Genomic DNA, 25643 nt, shown 5'->3' on the forward strand with positions numbered 1-25643 from the left:
GTTACCGCTAATGTCGGGGAGCATGTCTGATAACTTTGTTTCGCAACGAAGTTTGACCCACAGGTGGTACGATGAGACCAACTCTTCAGCATCCTTGTTCATATACAAGAGGAACTTCTGAAATATCTCCTCCTCTTCTTCTGCTGAAATGGGGACCTTGGCTTCGGTTACAATCTCAGGATGTGGACTAGTTTGCAAAGCACTTTTTCCCTTTGCCGCAGAATCCTCAAGTAAAACTTCTTTCCCTTTGTTAATCTGAATTGGGCCTTCAGGTATGATTGTTGAATCGGCTGGCCCGTCTTGGGCCGATTGGAGCGTTGTTTTGGTTGGAACGGATTTGTTCCCCGCCGAGCCGGATGATGTTCTCAGTGTTGGCCGTTTCTTCGACCGGATGGGTTTCACTCTGACCGGGTATCTCAACCTGATCAGTTGGCTTGAGAAGACTTGTCACGTCGTCTTCTGTTTCACGATGTAGAGTTTGGACCACGTCCACTATAATCTCTGAGGTTCTTAAACCTACTTCAACCATTATTTCATCCAGTTTCTTGTTCGGAGACTTGGAGTTTTCAGAATGAATATTAACCTCTTCTGCCTCCTTCGATGTTGACTTGATTTCTTGGCTCCCCGAGGGTTCGGTTTGCCTTGATGATGGAGAGTCGACTGGAATGGGATGGACTGTGTTGATGGGAGTGGGCTGAAAGATGTCTGCAGTTCTTTTTGGTGAATGATCTGAGGAGAGAGTTTTCTCGGAGTCTGCCAGTTTGTTGGAGCTCTTCTTTGCGGATGTCTTCCTCCTTCCCTTTTTCTTCTGAGAGGCCTTGGCTTGAACCGCCTTCCCCTTGTGATCTTCTTGTTTCGAACTTTCACCAGCCGGAGCGGATGAGCTGCTTCCTTTGGATGACATTGTTCTGGAGGACTTTGGCTTAGTCGCTTTAGCAGTTTTCTTGCTCATTTGCTCAGAGTTAAGAACATTGGCGGATGGAAGCGGTTCACCTTCACCGAGTTCCACATTAAGGAACTTAAGAATCTTTACTATTTGCATTGCAAAGGCCTGAACCGGCCATCCTTCTTTAGCACCATTTCGCAGAACTGTTCGAACAAAACGGTTCCCTAGTCTATCTTGTCACCACAGACAATCTCCATCATCATCTTTAACTTCATCTTGGTCAGGTTATCGAAGTTTCCTCCTCTACCCTGAAGTGATCTTGAGGTTATGTTCAGCAGCCATCTGAACTCCGGCTTGAGTTTTTTTTTCGGCTTGAGTGAGTTACCAGATCCTTGTCGTCAGCCGATATAACCAACTGGACCGCGTTGGATTCTGCGTCTGTCAAGCTTGTTTTGAAGTCCATCCCGGTATTTGGCAAACCGAGTGCTTCAGAAAAGATCTCCTCCGTGATGTTAACCGCTTTGCCGCTCACGGTGGCGGAGACCGTCCTTTTCGATAGAGTCGTCGTCGCCAGAAACTCCATAACCTCCGTCGGGTGCACGATGAACGGACCAGACAGATACGTTTCCAATCCCTAATCCCTTAGCGATTACAGCACTTCCTTGTTCTCTTCCGCAGCGTGTTCGTCGATGTCGCTGAAATCGACCTGCAACATGTATTGAAAGGGTGCTTTAACTAGAGCTATGATGATTTTGTGAATGAAGAAGATGAAGAACAACGATGATCGGAAGTCAGAGAGATTTTAAGATGTTTAGAGAGAGAAATTTTGTGCAAATAATGAACTGTTTTGAACTTATATATGAGGCGGCTTTGAACGGTTGGAAGATGAACCGTCACTTGGTTATGATTTTGGCGCCAACTTTCCCTCCAAAAGTTACTGCAGTAATTTTCGGCGGTAAATGCGGAGAATACAATGGGCGGTAATTTTTGTGCGCGGTAAAACCGTGGGCGGTAAGTTTTTCAAAAAAATTTATACTTAGTTTGTGATTTTTGAGTTACCGGAAGCTTGTTAACCGGAAGTTTCTTTTAACATGGAGTCCTTTGTTTATTCAGATCAAAACCGGAAAGAACTGGTCTTGATGTAACTACATGTCCTAGTTCTAAAGTTTCTGAAATTCAAAGATATATGGGACGGGGAATACTTGGCCCATATGAAACAAGCAAAATTGGATCTGAAGGCACTCCAATAGGTCGTGAGTCTACTCTTCACAGTTCTAAGAATGCAAGCAGGAACCGAAAAAACAATGTTATCAAAATTCGAAATGACTTGATCCTTGGGCTCAGAGCCACCTTTCGAGATGATGAACAGGAGAATCTTGGAATAAGTAATAAAGAAGCTCTTGAGAATGGACTAGGAAATCTTGGGTTTTGTGAAATCAAAAAATCAAGTGCAGAAGAAGACAATTTGGTCTTGAATAAGGCGGTGAGCCTTAGTTCTGAAGTAGGGCGAATTAAAATCGATAACAAACATGAATCCAGTAGTGAAGAGGTTCAAAGTCAGAAAAGACCTACTAAAGTAGAACAAGATGAAAATCGAAGACAAAGCAGACAGATCCTGGATCCAGAAGCTTCTAAATCTATCACGGGAGAAGATGAGATCTACATGAGGCAACTCTCACTCAATGGCAATAGTATTCCATGTAATCAAACTGTAGCCATTGAGGATAGTGAGGCAAGTGATGCTTATGATTTCTCTGATGAAGAGGTCCAGGACAGTCTGAAAAGTCAGGAACCCAACACTTATATTAATTCATGAATATAGTGACATGGAACATAAGGGGACTCGATGACCCTCTAAAATGTAAAGAAATCAGGAGGATCATTGAGAATCAGAAGATCACTATTATGGATATTCTTGAGACAAAAGTCAAAAGTCGGAACGTTGAGAAGGTTAGCAAACTGTGTATTGATAGTAGCTGGGAAATCATTCACAACTCAAATGACAAAACGGGCAGAATCTGGGTTATTTGGGAAAACAAAGTTGTTGAGGTGATGACTCTATTTTCAAATGATCAAGGAATCCTGGTAGAGGTCAAAGACAAAATCACAAGAATCGTGTGTAATCTTGCTATTGTCTATGGTAGCAACTCAAGCACTGACAGAAGACTCCTCTAGAATTGTCTTAGAAACTGGATCGGTATTGATAAATCTTGGGCTGTCCTCGGTGATTACAACGTAACCAGAAACAAATCTGATCGTAGCCCAGAATCTGAAATTACTCGGGATATGATTGACTTTAATGACTGCATCAGAGATATGGGTTGTATCGAGCCTACCAATTCTGGGAACTTCTTCACTTGGTCTTCTACGAGAGGGAATGAGCAAATTAGAAAAAGTAGAATTGACAGATGTCTGGTAAATGAGAGCTGGATTAACCAAATTCCGAGAAGTCAACTTCATGTTTTGAATCTGGGTATATCTGATAAATGCCCGATTAAATTGTTCTGGGAAAAGGAAGAAAGGTTCAAAAGGCCCTTTAAATTTTTCAATTTCTGGATGGATAATGATAAATTCAAGGGTATTCTCGAAAGCGTATGGTCAACAGATGTCAGAGGTTCCAACATGTACAGGGTTTTTGAGATGCTTAAGCTCCTGAAGAATCATCTCCAAAGTTTTGACAAGAAGAAGTTCAGCAATATCTCCAATAGAGTTCTGGCTGCTAGAGAAGAACTGGAAGAGGTTCAGAAAAAGTTATTAAGGGATGATAGTGATGAACAACTCAATGAAACAGAAAGATATGCGCTTGAAAACTTCAGGAAATTGAGTCTGCTTGAAGAGAATTTTGTTAGACAGAAATCAAGACAGAGTTGGCTTTCGTTGGGTGACAAAAACACAGCTTTCTTCTACATAAAATGCAAGGCTAGAAACATGAGAAACAATGTGTACATGCTGAAGAATGATGATGGTGAATATGTTCAGGGTCAAAAGGGTGTCCAAGATCTGGCTATTGATTTCTATAAACAACTTATGGGTACAAGAAAGCAGCATCAAAGTCACCTGAATACCTTGTATCAAATTATTGATAGGAAAATCTCTGCAGAAGATAGTCGCGAGTTGATAAGGGTGATCACAAAGGTTGAGGTTAAAGAAGCTCTGTTTAGTATTGATGGGAATAAAATCCTAGGTCCTGATGGGTTTAATGCATAGTTCTTCAAAGATAATTGGTCGGTTGTGGGTAAAGATGTTACTGATGGGGTTCTAGAGTTTTTCAAAAATAGGAAGATGTTAAAGCAATGGAATACAGCGGTTCTAACCTTGATCCCCAAAACTGCGGTACCTGAGAAAGTACAAGATTTCAGACCAATTTCCTGTTGCAATGGGATTTATAAAATAATTTCAAAAATCATTTCTAAACGTTTTAAAAATGTAATAGGAAAAATAATAAATCTTAATAAATTTGCATTCATCCCAGGTAGGACAATCTCTCATAATATTCTTCTCATGCAGAGCCTATTAAAAGGCTACGGGAAAAAGAAAATATCCCCGAGAGTGGCTTTTAAAATAGATATCAAGAAAGCTTTCGACTCTATTAGATGGGAAGTCATTCGAGACTTTCTGGTTATTTCTGCTTTTCCTATGATTTTTATCGATTGGATTATGCAATGCGTTTCACCATCCTGCTTTGTTGTTAGCGTCAATGAAGTCCACAGAGGGTATTTCAAGGGTGAAAACGGGGTAAGGCAAGGGGACCCCCTCTCTTCTTACCTTTTCGTAGCTATCATGGCGATCTTTGAGAGCATCTTCGCGATGTTCTGAAAGAATCGTCCATACATCTTTCACCCATTCTGTGAGGTAGAGGAGGTAACACATTTATACTTTGCTGACGATTTGTTCATTCTAGCGCACACAGACGTTGATTCCATTAAAACTATTAGGGCTGCACTAACGTTCTTTTCTGAGGTAACAGGTTTAACTATTAATGAAAGCAAAAGTGTGGCATTTTATGGAGGCGTGAAGGACGAAACAAAGCAGGACATTTTCAACATCATGGGCATCAAGGAATGCAGCTTTCCCATAAGGTACTTAGGAATTCCGTTAACTGCGAAGCAGATCGAGATCTCACACTACAAGCCGCTGATTGAAAAGGTAAAAAACACGATATATGGCTGGGCAGCAAAAAAACTTTCTTATGCAGGGAGGATCGAACTTATCAAAACCGTGGCTATGGCATAGTTGGCTATTGGGTGCAGCAAATGGTCATTCGGAAGAAGGTAACGAAGGAACTCGACACGCTGATGAGAAACTTTATCTGGGGTAGTAGTGGAAGAGGAGGAAAGAAAGTCAAATGGACCGCTCTCTGCAAACCGAAGGACGAGGGAGGCATCGACTTGAAGAACTGTATCGAGTGGAACGAAGCTCTAACCTTCAAGCATCTGTGGGCTTTGGAGCGCAATCAGGAGTCACTATGGATCAAATGGGTGCATACGAGGTTTATGAAACACGAAACCAGCATCTGGACCTGCAAAATTCACGAAGGTATGAGTTGGTCTCTAAAAAATATTCTTAAACTAAGAAGCGATATTGCAGATCTTTATGACATCCGACTAGGGGACGAGAAAGGCACTCTATTTTGGCATGACCCTTGGTTTAAAAACCAGCCTATCATCGACAAGGAGGAGTTTCAAAATACTCGTATCAGAAGGGACTGCGCAAAAGCGAAAATCAGAGACATCAAAGACGGGAATTGGAACTTGCTCTTGAGAAGAATTCCAGAAGGAAAGAGGATATTTGATCATATAAGTAACATACAACTACACGACAGACCGGATATTCATGAATGGAAAGCTGAGGACAATGGGAAGCTGGTATTGAAGAAAATATGGGAGGTAATCCGGGAAAAAGCGCAGAAAGTAGAATGGGCTCCTCTTGTATGATCAACGAAGATTATCCCTCGACACCAGTTCATTCTATGGCTCGCCTTCTGGGAAAGACTCAACACTCGTGATCGTATCAGTAAGTATATGAGCATCCCGGACGCGAGCTGTCTTATATGCATAGGAAATGAAGAAACCATAGATCACCTATTCGGGAGCTTCTGTATTGCTTCGGAGGTTTGGAACAGATTCTATAAAAGCCTAGAGCTGACCAGTTTCCCGAGCGAATGGAATGAAATCAAAGAAGCAGCACTACTCAAAGCCAAGGGAAATAGATTTGCAACAAGCGTGTTCAAGTGTGGCTTTTGAGCAGTGGTGTATAACATTTGGCAAGAACGGAATGCAAGGGTATATGACAGAACCCGCAGGAGCATTGACGAGTTATGGGAAGATTGTATCGGATTGCAACGCCCTCGTGGGAACGTGGAGAAGAATTCCAAGCACGGAGCAGAACTGGAATATCTGCAGGAACTAGAATTTACCGTATTTTAAACTCACTAGAATTGAAAGCATTTAAACAAATAATCCATTTACGTTTTTAGCTTTTTAGCTTTTATTTAGAATGTTACGACTTCAAAATCATTCTAGGCCTGTCTAGAATGATCTCTTAAACTCGTGGTTTTTTTCCCGTTTTTGGGAATTTTTAATGAAATGACGCTAAGTCGTTTTTCCAAAAAAAAACGGAAAAAAATGTAATGTGAAGAACCGGAGACTTTAAAAGTGGGAAAACTTTATAGATGAGTCTGAAACATAGAATAATGAAGTGATTTTCCGGTCGTACAACAAAATGACCAGAAAACTGGAAAATACAGATAGATTAAACTAAATCAATCCAATCCCCCTCGATCATTCTGACAAGCCATTTGTTCACGGTGTTGTCGGGTGTTCGTTCCTCAATCCTCGATATCCATCTATCTAGCATGGATAAAGTCAGGGTGTTGGCCGGTCCGACAAGAACACCGGGCCCGAGGTTGCGGCGATGATCCTCCAAGAATCGAGTGATTTGTGGAGCGAAACCGATCCTTCCCCTTGGAGCGGTGATGAGCTTCTTCAAATTGTTGAAGAGGTAGGAAGCCCAGTTGATGGGCGATTTTCGGATGATGGCTATCATGATGTCGAAAGCCTCCCGGTTATAGTTTTGGTTGAGCATTCATCCCATGATAGACCGCTGAACCAAGTCATGAAAAACTTGGTATTGAGGAGCGAGTTTGTCCTTCTCCCCGTGGTCGGCGACCGGTTCGATGGAGGAGGAGAAGATATAGGCGTAGTCTTCCTTAGCCGGGAAGAACGGCGTTGGGAAGTCTGAGAATCCTTCGGTTGGAAGGTCAAAGAATAGAGCAAAGTGTTCTTCGGTAAGCCGAAGAAATTTTCCGTCAATGATGGTCTGAATGCTGCCATCATTAAGAATATGCCCGTTGTTGAAGAACTCGTAGACCTCCTCTTCGAGGATGGTGTCTGATCCTTCAAGAAATTCTTGTAGTTCACTATGATTGGTTGGAATATGCTTTCGTGAAACCGGCCATTTCTTATTTCTTGGAAGTTAACTATGATTGTGTTTCGTAGTTCAGCATTCATTTTGGAGAAGAGTGAGATTGAGAATCGAACAGAGTTCTTTGAACTTTCAAGCCTAGAGAGAGAAGAGTATTGGAAGTGTATTTGAAGAGAAAAGATTAGGTCCCTTTTTATAGCGTGAGCGGTTGGGTGCATTAAATGAGAATATTTTGAAAAATCAGACCGTTTATGTTTGGTCATAAATGCCTTGTCAATTTTCAAGAGGATAAGGGTATGTCTAGTCTAATTGGATCAGGCATGCTTCTTGAAAGCGAATATTTCTATTTCCAAAAGTTATTTGATTTGGTTTAATACGACGCATTTAATGTTGGTTATTTACTTTAGGATTTCTTTGTTTTTGATTGAGGAAGAAAGAAATGGTCTTCATTAATGCAAAGTACTAAACCGGTAGTACAACAAAATTACCGGTTTAGGAAAGGATAAAGGAGATGAGGAAGAGTTAAACGTTTGATGACCTGGCCGCTTGATTCCTCTTAGCCTTAGTTACTTCCCACCGGTCGATCAGCTCTTGGATTCTCTCCTTCGTGAGCACATGCTTCGGATGGAGAGTGACGAAGGGTCCGGAGTGGATATCCAGACTGGCACAAAAACCGCTTAGTTGAGGAGTATAGCCGGTTTTGTTTGAAAGAATCATCTTCTTCAGGTTGCTGAAGATGATCCAGGACCAGTTTACCGGTGTCCCAACCGTAACGGCAATCATCATCTCGAAGAGCCTTTGGGTGTAGTAGTAGCCTTTCTCTCTACCAATAACGGACTTTCCCAGAATCTCACAAAGAAGTTGGTATTTGTGAGAGAGTTGGCTTTTAGCACCCCAGGGTCTAACCGGGATGTCAGAGTTGGAGAATCGATCACCGGAGAGTAGGTTAGATCGGTTACCCCTTCAGTGGGAAAAACGTAGTATTCAGCGAAATCCGTCTCGCTGAATAGAAAGGACTGGCCGTAAACTCGTGCAACGATTATGTCTCGATGCACTTCTTTTGCTATCTGGAAGAATTCATCGACTACTAGGTAGTCGAGGATGAATCAGTTTTCCAGAAATCCTCTTAGTCCGCTTCTTTCAACGTCTAAGAACATTTCTTTGACATCGTGATCTTCGTATTGATAAATCGAGTTGAAATCAGCCAAGAGAATTTTCTTTGCTAGTGGGTTGGAGTTCATGATCTTGAGATAGTTTGAGCTCAAGATAGTTTTGTGAATAGTAGATTTTCGTGAAGAGTTGTGAGGATTTTAGGGTGGTTTATATTGCCAGGGGTTCGGCTAGATCAATAGGTTAAGCATGCTTAGTGATGTCATCAATTAGTTAATAGGCTTTAACTTGTTGAAGTGTATAATGTTTATTTCCAATGCAAAGCTAATTATTACTAAGATATTCATGATGACAAAAATCTAGTGACAAGATGTGAGTCTCCCTCTCTTGATGATGGACACATATCGTCATCTCGATTGAGGTAAACTATTTTATTAGTTACAGGCTTCATTTCTCAAGGTAGGCAAGAAAACACGGTTAGCTATCCCAAGTTAACCGGAAAAGTTCAATCCATCGAAACCAGAGTGTATTTATACTAATCGGTTTTCCATGGCCGGTTTTAGTTGGATATTTTTATTCCGATGTGAAGAAATGTTGAATCATATCAACATTTGTTCAACTTTGGATTAAGTATATCCACTTCTACCAGGTCATTTCAACCGCCAAGTAGATATTCATGTGGTTCGACGTCATGAAGTGATCAGGCATAACCGGAGATTTCCTCCCACTTAGCATCCTTGAATTTTCAATGGCCTATTTGAATATGGTTTGAGAAGCGAGAGCTTCTCCCTGAACACATATCCCGGTTTTTCATAATTATGTATGTAAGCAATATGCATGATCATGGTATAAGTTGCTTAACATCAGTAATTCCTAGGATATTTCTGAAATGAGAAAACTTAGTTTCCTGTAGCGGTTTGGTAAAGTTGTCTGCCACTTGTTGCTCAGTTGAGACATATTCCAACCAAATGTGTTTCTCTTGATCATGCTTCTGGATGAAATGGTGTCTTATATCAATATGTTTCGTTCTTGAGTGCAACACTAGATTGTATGTAATCGCTATCGCGCTGGTGTTGTCACAAAATATTGGTGATTCCTCAACTACTACGCCAAAGTCCCTTAGTTGCTGTTGGATCCAGAGGAGTTGTGCACAGCAGCTTCCGAATGCTATATATTCTGCCTCTGTGGTTGACGTTGCAACTGATGTCTGTTTCTTGCTGCTCCAAGTAATGAGCCGGTCACCCAGGAATTGACAGGTTTCACTTGTACTATTTCTATCGATTTTGCATCCTGTGTAATCCGCGTCTGAGTAGCTTATGAGATTGAAACTTGAGTCTTTTGGATACCAAAGTCCCACGTCTTAAGGTCCCTTCAGATATTTCAATATTCTTTTAGCCGCAGTGTAATGTGATTGCTTTGGATTGGCTTGGAATCTCCCGCATACTCCAACCGCAAACAAGATGTCCGGCCGACTGGCTGTTAAGTAGAGCAGGGATCCAATCATTCCTCGATATGCTGTGATGTCAAAGGCTTAACCATCCTCATCTTTGTCTAACTTTACGGAAGGACTCATTGGTGTAGCCGCCTCGGCGCATGTATCCATTCCAAACTTCTTCAGTAGTTCGGTTGTGTACTTTGGTTGACTTATGAACGTTCCGGCTTCAATCTGCTTAACCTGAAGTCCTAGGAAGAAACTCAGTTCTCCCATCATACTCATTTGAAATTTGTTAGTCATCATTTTTGAGAATTTATCACATAGTTTTGGATTGGTTGATCCAAAAATAATATCATCAACATATATTTGAACAAGTAGTATGTGTCCCTTTTTCTCAAATTTGAAAAGTGTTTTGTCAACTGAGCCTATTGTAAATTTGTGATCAAATAAGAATTGTGTTAACGTATCGTACCAGGCTCTTGGAGCTTGTTTCAAACCGTAAAGGGCCTTGTTTAGTCGGTAAACATGATTTTCGTGTTCTGGATTTTTGAAACCTGGAGTTTGATTAACATATACCTCCTCATTTATCTTACCGTTTAGAAAAGCGCTTTTAACATCCATTTGAAATACTTTGAAATTTTTGAAAGTTGCATATGCTAAAAATATTCTAATGACTTCAAGTCTAGCTACAGGGGCAAATGATTCTTCAAAATCAACGCCTTCTTCATGTTTGTAGCATTGAGCCACTAGCCGGGCTTTGTTCCTCTTAACTAAACCGTCTTCATTGAGTTTATTTCTGAATACCCATCGTGTTCCTATAATCGGTTTATTTTTTGGTCTAAGGACTAGGTACAAGACTTTATTTCTCTCAAACTCGTTTAATTCCTCTTGCATTGCTAGGATCCAATCGGTATCTGACAATACTTCATCCACCTTTTTCGAATCAATTTGTGATATGAAAGCTGAGTTTTCATAGTGTTCCAAATTTTGTTGCCTAGTTCGGACGGGTGAGGATATGTTACCTATTACTAGTTCAAGAGGATGATATTTGTTCCTTCTGAGGTTTATCCGAGACGTGTCTATCAAGCTTTCGGTTGGCTGATCAAGGTTAGACTGATCGGTAGGCTGAACAGAGTCAGACCGACCGATTTCTTCAGTCAAAACTGAAGAGTCAACTTTCTGTGGTAAAGCAACTTGAGTAGGCTGAGGTTCAGCATCAACCGCTTGGTCATTGACAAATCGTCTAAAAACCGGAACCTCATCTTCATCATCAGAATAGATATTGAAGTTTTCCATTCTGTTGTGAAGGTCGAAGGGTAATGCAGTGTTTCGTTCAACCGATTCATCAAAAACAACATGGGTTGTTTCTTCAACTGTTAAAGTCCTAGTATTATATATCCTATAAGCTTTACTTACAGTTGAATATCCCAACATTATTCCCTCATCGGATTTAGCATAAAAAACGGTCAAATAATTTTTGCCGTTGTTGTGAACAAAACATTTACTACCAAAAATTCGAAAATACCGTATGTTTGGAATTCGATCATAGTATATCTCAAAAGGAGTTTTTGAAAAACTTTTAGTTACTAAAGATCGGTTTTAAGTGTAACATGCGGTATTGATAGCTTCAGCCCAAAACTTTTGGGCGATACCCAAATCGGCTATCATTGACCTTGCGGCTTCCTTGAGAGTTCGGTTTCTTCTCTCAGCCAGGCCGTTTTGTTGAGGAGTTCTGGCACTAGACAACTCGTGTCTAATACCGGAATCATCAAGAAAAGTAGTTAATCTGCTATTTATAAACTCAGTTCCTCTATCACTTCTGATTTTGTTTACTCGAATAGATTTCTCATTTTGTATTCTCAAAATCAATTTGATCAGGTTTGAAGTTGCTTGATTTTTAGAGGCTAGAAATGTTACCCAAGTAAACTTAGAATAGTTATCAATAACTACCATAGTGTAATGCATGCCTCCTAGATTGGTTACTCTAATCGGACCAAACAGATCCATATGCAAAAGTTCTAAATAGCGTTCAGATTAATAATTTCCTTTAGTTTTGAAAGATGACTTTATTTGTTTATTCATTTGACATGCAGCACATACTTTATCTTTTGAGAATTTAACATTTGAAAAACCGTGAACTAATTCCTTAGAGCATATAAATTTGATTGTTTTGAAATTCAAATGGTTTAGCCGTTTATGCCAAAGCCAGTTTGGATCATTTCCAGCTATCATGCATACAGGTTTTTCAAAATCAGTTTTCTAATCAACTTTGTAAATATTTCCCATTCGGTTGCCGGTCAAAAGAATGTCATTTTGATGATTCTTAACTAAACATGCATTCTTTTGAAATTCAACTTTATAACCTACATCGCACATTTGACTTATACTTAATAGGTTAAAATACAAGTGTTCTACCAGTAATACATTATTTATTGATAGGTTACCATGGACAATCTTACCCTTACCCACGGTTTTACCTTTCGAGTTGTCACCGAATGTTATGACTGCTCCGGTTTCATATTTGATGTCGGTTAGTAGTTCATCGTTGTCGGTCATGTGTCTTGAGCATCCACTGTCCAGATACCATTTCGAGTTCTTTAACCGGTTGCTTCTCCTAACCTGCAAAAGAAAGTTATTTACACCTTTTTGGAACCCACATTTAGTTGGGTCCATGGTTGATTAGTCCCTTTGGGATCCAGACTTGAATAAGTCGGATCACCTTCCCGGTATCTATTCTTATAATGTTTGGCTTAACTTCTTGATCCTTGCTCAAGAATGCCTTATGTTGTGGTGATGAGTGTCTTTGAGACCTAGATTTACTTGTGTTATGTTGTTTATTTTCTTTCCGGTTGGCTTTCCTTCTCTCAGGATGAAGCCAGTTTTCGGATTCAGTCGGACTCACATATTTAAGTTCTTTTTCCGGTTTTAAATCACGTGCTTCCTCATTTTCGGTTGATGAACTCTTGACAAATCTTATGAATGGAAGATTGTCTTTTGTGAGTTTCATCCCGTTAGGTTGATTTCATTCGTTTTGTTTGTTCTGTTCATAACCAATACCAAATCTACACTTAGGGTGTCTTTTATAATTACACATCTGTTTTACGGCTTGTCGAGATCTTTCCCACGCAGTCGTAGCATATAGTGCTCGTTCATCGATTTCAGTTATCGGTTGAACTGTCTCCTCATTTTCTAAGGATAGTTCATCCGGTTCATACATTGCAGTTTCGCATGACTTATCAGCGATACCACTTGACTCTACAGTTTGTGTTCTACCGGAGTCGGTATGTATGCAGATATGTTTCTGAACTCAGCGACCATTTCGTTGAGTGCAGAAATCAAATCTTCCTTAGAGAACTCATCAGAAGAAAAATCAAATACCTCTTCGTCGTTTGCCATGAAGCATGTTACTCTTTCTTCATTATCTTCGTTGTCGGAGTACGCCCATTCACTTCCACCGTCGGATGCAATGAGTGCTTTCTGTATTTCCTTCCCTTCATCGGCTTGCTGGTCATCGTTTCTCCGGTAGTCGTTCCGTTGTTTATCATTTCTCCGATAGTTGTTCCCTTGGTAGTTGTTACCCTGGTACCGGTTACCTTGGTAGTTGTTGCCTTGATAGTTGCCTTCCGGTTTTCTGTCGTCTCTTCTCAGTTTCCTACATTCTGACCTGAAATGTCCAAAACGTCACAGTTATAACATCTTTTATTTGATTTATCTACATAATTATAGCTAAAGTTGTTGTTAGATGGCGGCTTATTCTTCTTCATGAATCTCCCAAATTTCTGAGCTAGCATCGTCATCACATCTTCACTGATCTGATCAGCATTTTTGACTGGATCCGGAACGGTTGATACTTGGACCGCCGGTTCCACCGATGTAACCAAAGCTCTTGTTGCGGTTGACGTGGATGCTTCATCTTCGATCCGAGACTTAATCTCGAACTCGTAGGCTTTTAGATCCTCAAACACGTCATGCAACTTCATCTCCCCGAGGTTGCTTGATTCCCTCATCACCATGGTTTTGATATCCCATGTGCTAGGCAGTGATCTTAAGGCTTTAATGATTACTTCTCGGTTGTCGTATTTCTTTCCGAGTGTTTGAAGCTCGTTGACCAGGCTGGTGAACCGGTTGCTGAATTCCTTCATATTTTCCCCCGGTTTCATCCTGATGTTTTCATATTTCTGTGTAGCCACCAAGATTTTGTTCTTTCGTTTCCTTCATGAATCTGAATGATCGTTTCTCAGGCTTCCTTTGCATTATCACATGCTAATATCTTGTTTAAGTTATTATTGTCTATAGCCTTATAGATGTGCCTCATACAATGGTTGTCCAAGTTACTCCGTCTTCGATCTTCATTTGTCCATTCGTCTAACTCCTTGTTGATTTTGATTGGCCCTTCTTTCAGAACTCGGCTCATCTCATCATCTAGCGTGATCAGATGTAGGTACATTTGTTTCTTCCAACTGCTAAATGCTTCACTGTTTATCATTAGTGGCTTGTCGCTGTGGGTCATGCTTCCCATCTTCTTCGGTTGCTTGAGTGCTAAGAACCTCGCTCTGATACCACTTGTTAGGATCGGGGACGCCCTTGGAGGACCGGGGTGTTTCCGGTTTTAGAAAGGGTGGTCGCTTACACAACACACAACACTTTGGTGATAGTCCGGTTAGAGACTATGACCTTTCTCAGCACTTCGCAAACTGTCACACACTCTTGAACTGGGTTCAAGGACGAAAATGTATGTTTCAGTCTGAAGAAACGTATGCGACTTAGTTTTGATGAGATTAACAAGGAATCAGTTATATGGAATATATGGACCGGTTTGGTTAAGGATTATGTTTAGGTTGGTAATAGTTCGGTCTTTAGAGTGAGTAAGCCAGAAATAAAAGAAATGACACGAGACAAGATTTTTTATGGATCTTCGGAGCAACCCTCCTACGTCACCTCTTCTTCTCAAGTTATTAGAAGGATCTCCACTAACTCTCAAGATTACAACAATTACACTGCCGGTCGAGCCTAACTCGCTACTCGCCGGTTACACAAACTCACTCTTGATGTAATACAATAACACAACACAACAATAGCTTTCGGTAAATGACACAACAGTTTTGGATCGCGCGTGAGATTTCCTTATCCCTCTAAGATTTTCGTAACATGTCATTAATGAGGTCGCTTCGTATTCCTTTTATAGTGAAGATGATCCCAACGGTCATTTTCTTCTTTCACCGTGAGATTGGTTAATTCAGAGTCACGCCGGTGCAGAGAGGTTGCTTGCACGTTTCACCTTATTAACACTTGGCAAGCATGCATATACTCCTCAAGTAAAGATGACGTAGCCGGTTTGCAGATTCGAACACGTGTCAAGCATGCACCCTCCGGCTGTCGAAGTCAGATCAGTAAATCATCATTGTTTTTATCGCATGCTTCTGATCGGATCTTATCTTCTTTTATTTCTCCGAGACACGTCTATTTCGTCATATTACGTCATCTTTGTAGATTTTAGTTTCCGGTTGACTCTTACATAGTATAGTCCGGCTGGGATGTGGATTTTTCTTTGCTAGTCGGTCCCTTGAGAATGTTGAAACTGGTTCCTCTTGATCTTGACTTGATCACTTGGAACTGGATTTCTTTGAAGTGTTCTTCAGCCGGTTTGTGGGGCTCCATCCGGTTTATGCAGTTCGATCTGTTCCTGCACATAGAAGTTAATAGTTGTTTAGTTTTCTGGCCGGTTCCAAAAATTAACTTTGCTTAATTTTTCTATCAAAATATATTGAAATTGTTTTGTCACTTTTAAAACATTTTCAACTTATTTCATCACATTTGAAACATTGATTAATTTGAATATTTTGTCACTTTTAAAATTTTTTGAAATTACTTTATATCTTTTAAAACATTTTCATCTTGTTTTGTCACATTCAAAAAAAACTTGGATCAATTTTAACAATTTTCTACTTTTAAAATGTGTTAAACTGTTTCTTCACTTTTGAAACATTTTCAATTTGTTTCGTCAAGTTTAAAAAATTAAATTTTGTTATTTCGACTCCCATTATATATGTTGATCAATTTTGACATTTTGACACTTTTAAAATGTCTTGAAATTGTTTTATCACTTTTAAAACATTTTCAACTTGTTTCCTCACATTTGAAACTTTGATTAATTTTAACATTCTGTTAATTTTAAAATGTTTTTGAATGTTTCGTTACATTTGAAACTTTAAATTTATATATTTTGTCTCCTATAAAATATCATGATCTATTTTGAAATTTTGTCTGATGGGATGCAAAGTTAGATGTTGCAGTCTAACTCCGTTAGACGTGGTAGTCTAATGGGAAACGTAGTTAGACGTTGACGTCTAACTCCCTTAAACAAGTTTGAAGGGGTGCGGAGTTAGACGTTGTAGTCTAACTCCATTAGACGTGGTAGTCTAACGGGAAACGTAGTTAGACGTTGACGTCTGACTCCTTAAGACAAGTCTGAAGGCATGCAAAGTTAGACGTTGCAGTCTAACTCCATTAGACGTGGTAGTCTAATGGGAAAAGTAGTTAGACGTTGACGTCTAACTGGATTACACTCGATAGTCTAATGTGATACGTAGTTAGACATTGTAGTCTAACTTCATTAGACTCGGTTGTCTAATGGAACACGTAGTTAGACGAGGTCGTCTAACTCCATTAGACTTGGTGGTCTATTGGAACGCGCAGTTAGACGTTGACGTCTAACTGCCTTAGACTCGGTAGTCTTATGGAGCACGTCTAATGCCTCGCTTCAGCAGTCGTCTGAAGTTAGCATATGTCTAACCACGATCAATTATTTGTCTACTACTCTGCTCCACCACTTCTGTGGAGTCTGATAAACCAGCTAATTGTATCCAACGAACAAACTCCACGTACGCAAATGCCCTTCTAACGGTTTTTCCAATACAAGGCAATATCAGACAAGATATTTGGCGCACTACCAGTCTAGTACGACCACGATCCATTTGCTCAGAGTCTATTGTACTCTTGTACTATGGGCGGCCTTCCAATGGACGATTTCCATGTGTCCATGAAGAAGATTCGATGGTTGGTGTCCTTCTACTAAAAGTGGATGCTCAAGGACAATGGACGAATTACCTGTTACCAATCTTACTTTCTTACACTCTTGCTCTTACTGATTCCTTACATCATTCAAGGTCAAGAGAGAAATAATTAATTTACTATCTAGTTGAGAGAATATTGTAAGTTGAACAGAGGTTGTTCTGTTCAACAAAGAGTTAGCTAGAACAGTAATCTGTATCCGATTCCGAGTATTTTAGTGAAATCCTTCCTACTGTGGAAGAAGGGGTGGCATAGGAGGGTTTGCTCCAAACATCCATAAACAACCCCCTATGTTCTTTACTTTTTGTCATTCATCCTTTATTGGTACAAAGCTTCAAATCCAACGAACACTTCCGCACTTGAAATTGTTTCAAGAGTTAAAAATTTTGTGAAAAATAGAAATAAATATTAATCTCTAACATGATTAATATTGAATAGTTTGTCATAAGTTACTATCAATAGTTAGACTCTAGTCTCTATTGTTAGCACTGATCCTATCAAATGGTATCAGAGTCTTGTTTTCTATTCTCAAGCCTCAAAAGAACCTGAATCGTGTCTAAAGATGCCAGCTCCTCTAAGATCCCCATGTTTTCGAAAGAAAAATACATGGTGTGGAAGAAGAGTGTTCGTGCTCATCTTGCTTACTTACACGATGACATGTAGATTGTTGTCACAGAGGGTCCTATCCAGATAGAGAAAGACAAATCTGAGTGGATACATGAAGATAAGAGGAAGCACAACCTCAACAACTTGGCCATGGACATCTTGTACAGATCTATTAACGATAGCATGTTCAACTATATCATATCTTGCGAGTCTGCCAAAGAAGTTTGGGATAGACTCACTCAACTCTGTGAAGGAGAGATGAGGAAACCAAAGAAAACAAGATTATGATTTTCATCCAGCAGTTTGACAACTTTAAGATGCATCCTAGAGAGACGATGACTGAGTTTGATGTAAGATTCAACCAGATGGTTACCACCCTATCCAATCTGGGCAAGACCTACAGTAACAGAGAGATTTCTTTAAAGGTCAAGCGTGCTTCTCCAAGGGAGTGGGACGTCAAAACTATGTCGATGAGGGAGTCCAAAGACCTCAATAAAATGGAACTCTTCAACTTGTTTGCCGATCTAAAGGCATATGAGTTCAAGTTGAACTCTAGGAATGAAGAGGAGCACCCCACATCCACCATCATTACCAAGGTATTGGTGACCTCTGAGCAGCCACCAGTGACCACTGAAGTTCATACTACTATCTAGATGCTCAGCAGCGATGCAATGGCTCTTCTCGTGAAGAAATTCCGCAAATTCATGAAGAAGAGCAATTCTAACTCAAGCTCTTCAAATAATAACAATGATGATAAAAATAAATCTAAGGCTAATGTTAAATGCTTTAATTGTGGTATTTTAGGTCATTACAAATCGGAGTGCAGAAAGCCAGAACGTGATGAGAAGAAGAAAAACAACGAAAAAAAGTTGAAGGCCCTCATAGCGACTGACAGCAAGGCCAAGTGGATGAAAAGCGACTCAGACTATTCATCATCCACCGATAGTGATGGATGAAGAGGTTGCTTGCTTCATGGCAAGAGAAGAGGAAGATTTTGAGGAATCCGAGGTATTTGATTTCTCTTCAGAAGAGTTTTCACGAAATGAATTAGTAGCTACACTAAATGACATGGTCTCGGAGTACAAAAAACTATCAGAATCTCAAAATGAAATATGTTCAAAATCTAAAAATGATAAATCTATTTTTTCTCAAACCTTCGAACCAAAAGTTTTTGAAAACAACTTGGATGAGCTCTCATCTGAGAATGAGACACTCAATAAAAAGATTCAAACTCTTTCTTCTGAAAACCAAGGTTTAAACTATATTGTCAATTCTTTGACAAAGTGTGGAGAAACTGTCAATATCAGATTAGTCTGTTGAGGCCTACTGGATGCAAATCAGGTCTAGGATTTTATAGCTATGACTAAGACAACTCGTATAAGAAATTAACATCAGTAACTGACAAGCTTAAGTCAATAAGCTTTGTCAAAGGGAGTCTAACTGATAATGGAACTGATCCAAGCTGTGAGGATCTAACTCTAAAGGATGAGATTGCTTATATTTCGCCAACTGTAAGATGGCTGAAACTTAAGATAGAAGCAGCCAGCAAGTTTGGCATATCAAATCCTGACAAGAAGTCAAGGAGTTTTAAATAAAAACCATCCTCTAAGGTTAAGGTAACATTTGCTAGTAGGAAGACGTTTGCTAAGCCTAAATCATACGCACTAATCACAACAAAAAATGGGAAATCCATCAAAATAACTCAACTATGGATTCATAAGGGACTGATTGACCGAGGACCCAAGTGAATGTGAGTACTAAAAGCTATAAATACATTTTTTTGTAGGTGATATATGGCAGCTGCATGGAGGAAACATGGATCACACTCTTTTGAGAACATGTTCCATAAGTTCAACAAGTTTACACATTTGCCATTTCCACAGACTAAGTGTTTCTTTCTTAAAAATATTTTGGTCTTAAGGACCTCAAAACATTTATTTGTTCATTCTATAAATATGCATATATTGAGGGGGAAATTTAATGTTCAAACAGATGCACGCTGACGAAAGCTTTAATTGGACTATTAGACGAGGTCGTCTAACAGAAAACAAGTACTTAGACCTATATTTGCTTACACAATCTGTGCTTATGAGTTATATTGTATTGGTTTAAAATCTACGCGGTTAGACATCGAAGTCTAATAGACGTTTAGACGTTTATAAGACTAGCGTAGTTAAACTCTCACGTCTAACCAGAAACAGTATAATATGTGATGTTCATGCGTACTTAGACGTCTACATCTAATAGACTCTTAGACGTCTTTTAAGACAAACGTGATTAGACGTCTGCGTCTAATAGACGTCCATCCAATAGAAAACCAGAATGTAGAAGCAAGTTAGACGTCTAACTACGTGTGGAGTTAAATGCTTCATCTTCGGACTAATTGTGGACATCTATCATTTATATATGCGTTATCATCTAATTTTCCCGCTCAAACATTAAAGTAGTCATCTCCCAATAACTTGAAGACACATGTCTTTCAAAGTTAAGTAAAAATACTAATATACCCTCAAATTTTAAAATTCTTTTTGAAAAACTTAATTAATGATGATAATTATTGGAAAAGACGTCTACCATTAATTAAAGGGTCTTCTCTCTCAAAAAGTGACGGTTAAGACATGTGACCTTTCAGATTCTATTTAAGGACATCATGCATGTGCTTGAAGCTTTGACGCTTACAAGTTTCTAAGAACCCTAATTTTTATCTGTCTTCTCTCTAAGAAATCTTGTTCATCTACATCCTCTATTCTCAAATGGCTGACAAGAAACCTATTTCTCTTGGTCACAACACCTTGTAGGTGGAATTTGACTTTGTTTACACTATTGATCAACAGGACATCGTCGATATGTTTCGCTCTCTAGAGTATTCAAGTCTCCGGAAATATCTTGGCGGTCCGTTTGTCTTTTACGAGAAAGAAGTTCGAGAGTTCTTCAAGATGGAAAACGTGGTTGCAGATTCTATTACGACGACGGTGAATGGAATGACTATTTCATTCGATAAATCTGTTTATGCTGAGTTCCTTGAACTTCCATCAGAGGGTCACACCTTTAATATAGTACTTTTAGTGGAAACCATCTCGGAAATGAAAATCATTTTCTCAAACGATGGCACTTCAATCAAATTAAACGGGAAAAAGAAAGTCCTAAAGACACATTTCATCCTTCTAAACAATATTTTGGAAAAGGTTCTTCAGGGCAGGGTAGGTTCATTTGACCTGTACAGCCAGGACCGTTTTGACTATATGACGGTTATTTCTAAAGGTATGCAAAAAAATGGGCATCTACTTTATTCTCCAATCTATTCCAATTGATTTACTCAAGAAATAAGAAGAGTGTGGGCTTCTCAGCCCAACTCGGCTGGCTTATGAAGCAATTGAGTGTTCTTATGGGAGAGGGTGAGGCTATTAACTTGAATCGCATATTCACCAACTTCTTTGTGAAGATAACTCTTGCGAGAATGAAGCTCTCAAAGGACTTGATTTCTGTCTCATATAGCCAACAGACGGGTGGTCAGTCGGTCACTCGGTCTAAGAAACGGGCTGCTTCTGTTCAGTCTATAGGGGCGTAAAAAACCAAATTGGGGAACCTTTGCCCACTCCTAAACAAGCTGTGGTTCTTGGAAATGGTAAAAGTATTGTTACAGAAACTCCTAAGAAGGTTTCGGAAGCTAGGTTTGTTGTTAACCTTATGATGGAGCAAGTTAAGGTGAAAGTAGTTGAGAAGATCGATATCTACTTTATTGTGGCAAATCTAAACATTATTGTGGCAAAGGCTCTTCAGGGCAGGGCAGGGCAGGTTCATTTGACCTATACAGCTAGGACCGTTTTAACTATATGACGGTTATTTCTAAAGGTATGCAAAAAATTGGGCATCTACTTTATTCTCCAATCTCTTCCAATTGATTTACACAAGAAACAAGCAGAGTGTGGGCTTCTAAGCCCAACTCGACTGGCTTATGAAGCATTTGGATGTTCCTATGGGCGAGGGTGAGGCTATAAACCTGAGTCGCATATTCACCAACTTCTTTGTGAAGAGAACTCTTTAGAGAATGAAGATCTCAAAGGACTTGATTTCAGGCTCATCTAGCCAACAGACTGGTGTCCAGTCGGTCACTCGGTCTAAGCAACAAGATGTTTTTGTTCAGTCTACAGGGGCAAAAAGAACCAAATTGGGGAACCTTTGCCCACTTATAAACCAGTTGTGGTTCCTAGAAAGAGTAAAAGTATTGTTACAGAAACTCCTAAGAAGGTTTCAGAAGCCAGGTTTATTGTTAACCTTATGATGGATCAAGTTGAGGTCAAATTAGTTGAGAAGGTCGATATCTACTTTATTGTGGCAAATCTAAACAATATTGTGGCAAAGGCTCTTTAGGGCAGGGAAGGTTCATTTGTCCTGTATAGTTAGGACTGTTTTGACTATATGACGGTTATTTCTAAAGGTATGCAAAAAACTAGGCATCTACTTTATTCTCCAATCTCTTCCAATTGATTTACTTAAGAAACAAGTAGAGTGTGGACTTCTCAGCCCAACTCGGCTGGCTTACAAAGCATTTGGGTGTTCCTATGGGCGAGGGTGAGGCTATTAACCTGAGTCGCATATTCACCTACTTCTTTGTGAAGAGAACTCTTGCGAGAATGAAGCTTTAAAAGGACTTGATTTCTAGCTCATCTAGCTAGTAGACGGGTGGCCAGTCGGTCACCCAGTCTAAGCAACATGCTAGTTCTGTTCAGTCTATAGAGGCAAAAAGAACTAAAATTGGGGAACCTTTGCCCACTCCTAAACTAGTTGTGGTTCCTGGAAAGGGTAAAAGTATTGGTACAGAAACTCCTAAGAATGTTTCGTAGGCCACATTTATTGTTAACCTTTTGATGGAGCAAGTTGAGGTGAAAGTAGTTGAGAAGATCGATATCTTCGACACCTGGGTGAACTATAGGTTAGACACACAATTTGATGAGATTTTCTCGGAAAATGAAATTATGAAAGAAAGGAAGAAGCTGATAAAGATAGAGAAGAGAGTCCTTAAACGGGCTAAAACTGATGAGGTCTCTAAAGCCCTAAAAAAAAGGATCTGGTGGTGGTCAATATCATGGGACGTATCCTTTTTCACATGATTGAGGCAAGAAATGCCAACTTCAACCCGCTTGACAAGGATGCTCCTACAGAGCAGAATGCCCTAAAGAGACTGGACCAGATTATGAACAAATATTACTCAATTGTTCTTCAGTATGTTCATGGCACCGAGTCTTCTAGATTGAATGTGTTTAATGACTTGTATTCATGTGAAGACGAGTCGATGCATCTCTTTGAAGATAATCAAACTATTTGAGAAGAATATGAGCATGCTGCTGCCCATCTTATTGAGCTGGCAAACTTACCTTTTGAAGAGAAGTAGTTTATGGCCCTGAGTATTGTTGAACAAACCCCAGTCTTAGTTAAAGTCTTCAGAGAATAGCTCCTCCGTGATATTAACCTCTTTGCCGCTGACGGTGGCGGAGACTTTCCTCTTCGTTAAAGTCGCCGTCGCCAGAAACTCCATAACTACTGTCGGGTGCACGACGAACGGACCAGACAAGAACGCTTCCAATCCCGAATCTCTTAGAGATTGAAGCACGGCCTTGTTTTCTTCCCCGGCGTGTTCGTCGATGTCGTTGAAATCGACCTGGAACATCCATTGAAATTGTGCTTTACCTAGAGCCATGCTGATCTTGAAAAGGATGAAGAACAACGATGAACGGAAGTTAAAGAGCCTTTGAAGATTTGAGAATTTTTAGAGAGAGAAAGCTTGTGTAGATATTGAACTGTTCTGAACTTATATAGGAGGCGGTTTCGAACGGTTGGAAGACGAACCGTCACTTGATTATATTTTGGCGCCAACTTTCCCTCCAAAAGTTACTGCAGTAACTTTCGGCGGTAATTGCGGAGAATAAAATGGGCGGTAAATTTTGTGCGGTAAAACCGTGGGCGGTAAGTTTTTCAAACTTTTCATTTTTGCTTGAGATTTTGATTTACCGAAAGTTTTGTTAACAGGAAATTTCGTTTAACGTGAAGTCTTATGTTTATTGAAGTTAAAACCGGAAAGAAAGATATGGAAAGAAAAACCAGAGACTTTAAAATTAGAAAATTTTATAACTAAGTCTGAAAGAGTAGTGAAGCGGTTTTCGGTCGTACAACAAAATGACCAAAAACCGGAAAGAAAAACAAACAACTTAATCTAGATCGATCCAATCCCCCTCTACCATTCTAACAAGCCACTTGGTCATGGTGTTGCCGGGTGTCCGTTCCTTAATCCTCGATATCCATCTATCTAGCATGGATAGAGTCAGAGTGTTGGCCGGTCTGACAGGAACACCGGGCCCAAGGTTGCGGCGATGAGTCTCCAAAAATCGAGTGATTTGTGGAGCGAAATTGATCCTTCCTCTTGGAGCGGTTATGAGCTGCTTCAAGTTGTTGAAGAGGTAGGAGGACCAGTTGATTGGCGATTTGCGGATGATGGCTATCATGATGTCGAAAGCCTCCCGGTTATAGTTTTGGTTTGGCATTCGGCCCATGATAGACCGCTGAACCAAATCATGAAAGACTTGGTAGTGAGGAGCTAGTTTTTATTTCTTCCCGTGGTCGTCGACCGGTTCGATGGAAGAGGAGAAGATATAGCCGAAATCTTCCTTAGCCGGAAAGAATAGCGTTGGGAAGTCAGAGAATCCTTCGGTTGGAAGGTTGAAGAAAGCAGCAAAATGCTTTTCGGTAAGCCGAAGAAATCTTCTGTCAATGATGGTCCTTATAATACCATCATCAATAATGTGCCCGTTGTTGAAGAACTCGCACACCTCTTCTACAAGGATGGTGTTTGAGCCTTCAAGAAAGTTTTGAAGCCCCAATTCTATGATCGGTTGAAAGATGGTATCGTGAAACCGGCCATCTTTTATTTCTTCGAAGTTGACTACGATCGAGTTTCTTAGTTCAGCAGTCATTTTGGAGAAGATTGGGAGTGAAAATCGAAAGGAGTTCTTTGAGCTTTCAAGCTTAGAGAAAAGAAAAATGGAAGCGTGTTTGAAGATGAAGGATTGAGCCCTTTTTATAGCTTGAGCGGTTGGATGCATTAAATGAGAATATTTTGAAAAATCAGACCGTTTATGTCTGGTCATAAATGTTTTGTCAATTTTCAAGAGGATAAGAGTGTGTCTAGCCAAATCGGATCAGACATGCTTCTTGAAAACGAATATTTCTGTTTCCAAGAGTGATTTTGTTTGATACGGCGCATTTAATGTTGGTCATTTACTTTAGGATTTTTGATTTTTGACTAAAATGGAAAGAAATAATCTTCATTAATTCAAGGTACCAAACCGGTAGTACAACAAAATTACCGGTTTGGGAAAGGACAAAAGGACGATGGATGATTTAAACATTAGATGACCCAGCCGCTTGATTTCTCTTTGCCTTAGCTACTTCCCATCGGTCGATAAGCTCTTGGACTCTCTCCTTAGTGAGCACATGCTTTGGATGGAGAGTGACGAAGGGTCCGGATTGGATATCCAAGTTAGCACAAAAACCGCTTAGCTGAGGAGCGTAGCCGGTTTTGTTTGAAAGAAGCATCTTCTTCAGGTTTCTGAAGATGATCCAGGACCAATTTACCGGTGTCCCAACCGTAACAGCGATCATCATCTCGAAAAGCCTTTGGGTGTCGTAATAGCCTTTCTCTCTACCAGAACGGACTTTCCCAGAATCTCACAAAGAAGCTAGTACTTGTGAGAGAGTTGGCTTTTAGCACCCCAGGGTCTAATCGAGATGTCAGAGTTGGAGAACTGATGACACATTTCTTCCATGGTTACCGGAGAGTAGGTTAAATCGGTTACCCCTTTAGTGGGAAAACCGCAGTATTCAGCGAAATCCGTCTCGCTGAATAGAAAGGATTGACCGTAAACTTGTGCAACGATTATGTCTTGATGCACCTCCTTTGTGGTTTGGAAGAATTCATCGACTACTAGGTAGTCGAGAATGAATCTGTTTTCAAGAAATCCTCTTAGCCCGCTTCTTTCAACGGCTAAGAATATCTCCTTGACATCATGATCTTCGTATTGGTAGATCGAGTTGAAATCAGCCAATAAAATTTTCTTT

This window comes from Impatiens glandulifera, chromosome 8 (assembly GCF_907164915.1).
Source record: "Impatiens glandulifera chromosome 8, dImpGla2.1, whole genome shotgun sequence".
Classification (NCBI taxonomy): Eukaryota; Viridiplantae; Streptophyta; class Magnoliopsida; order Ericales; family Balsaminaceae; genus Impatiens; species Impatiens glandulifera.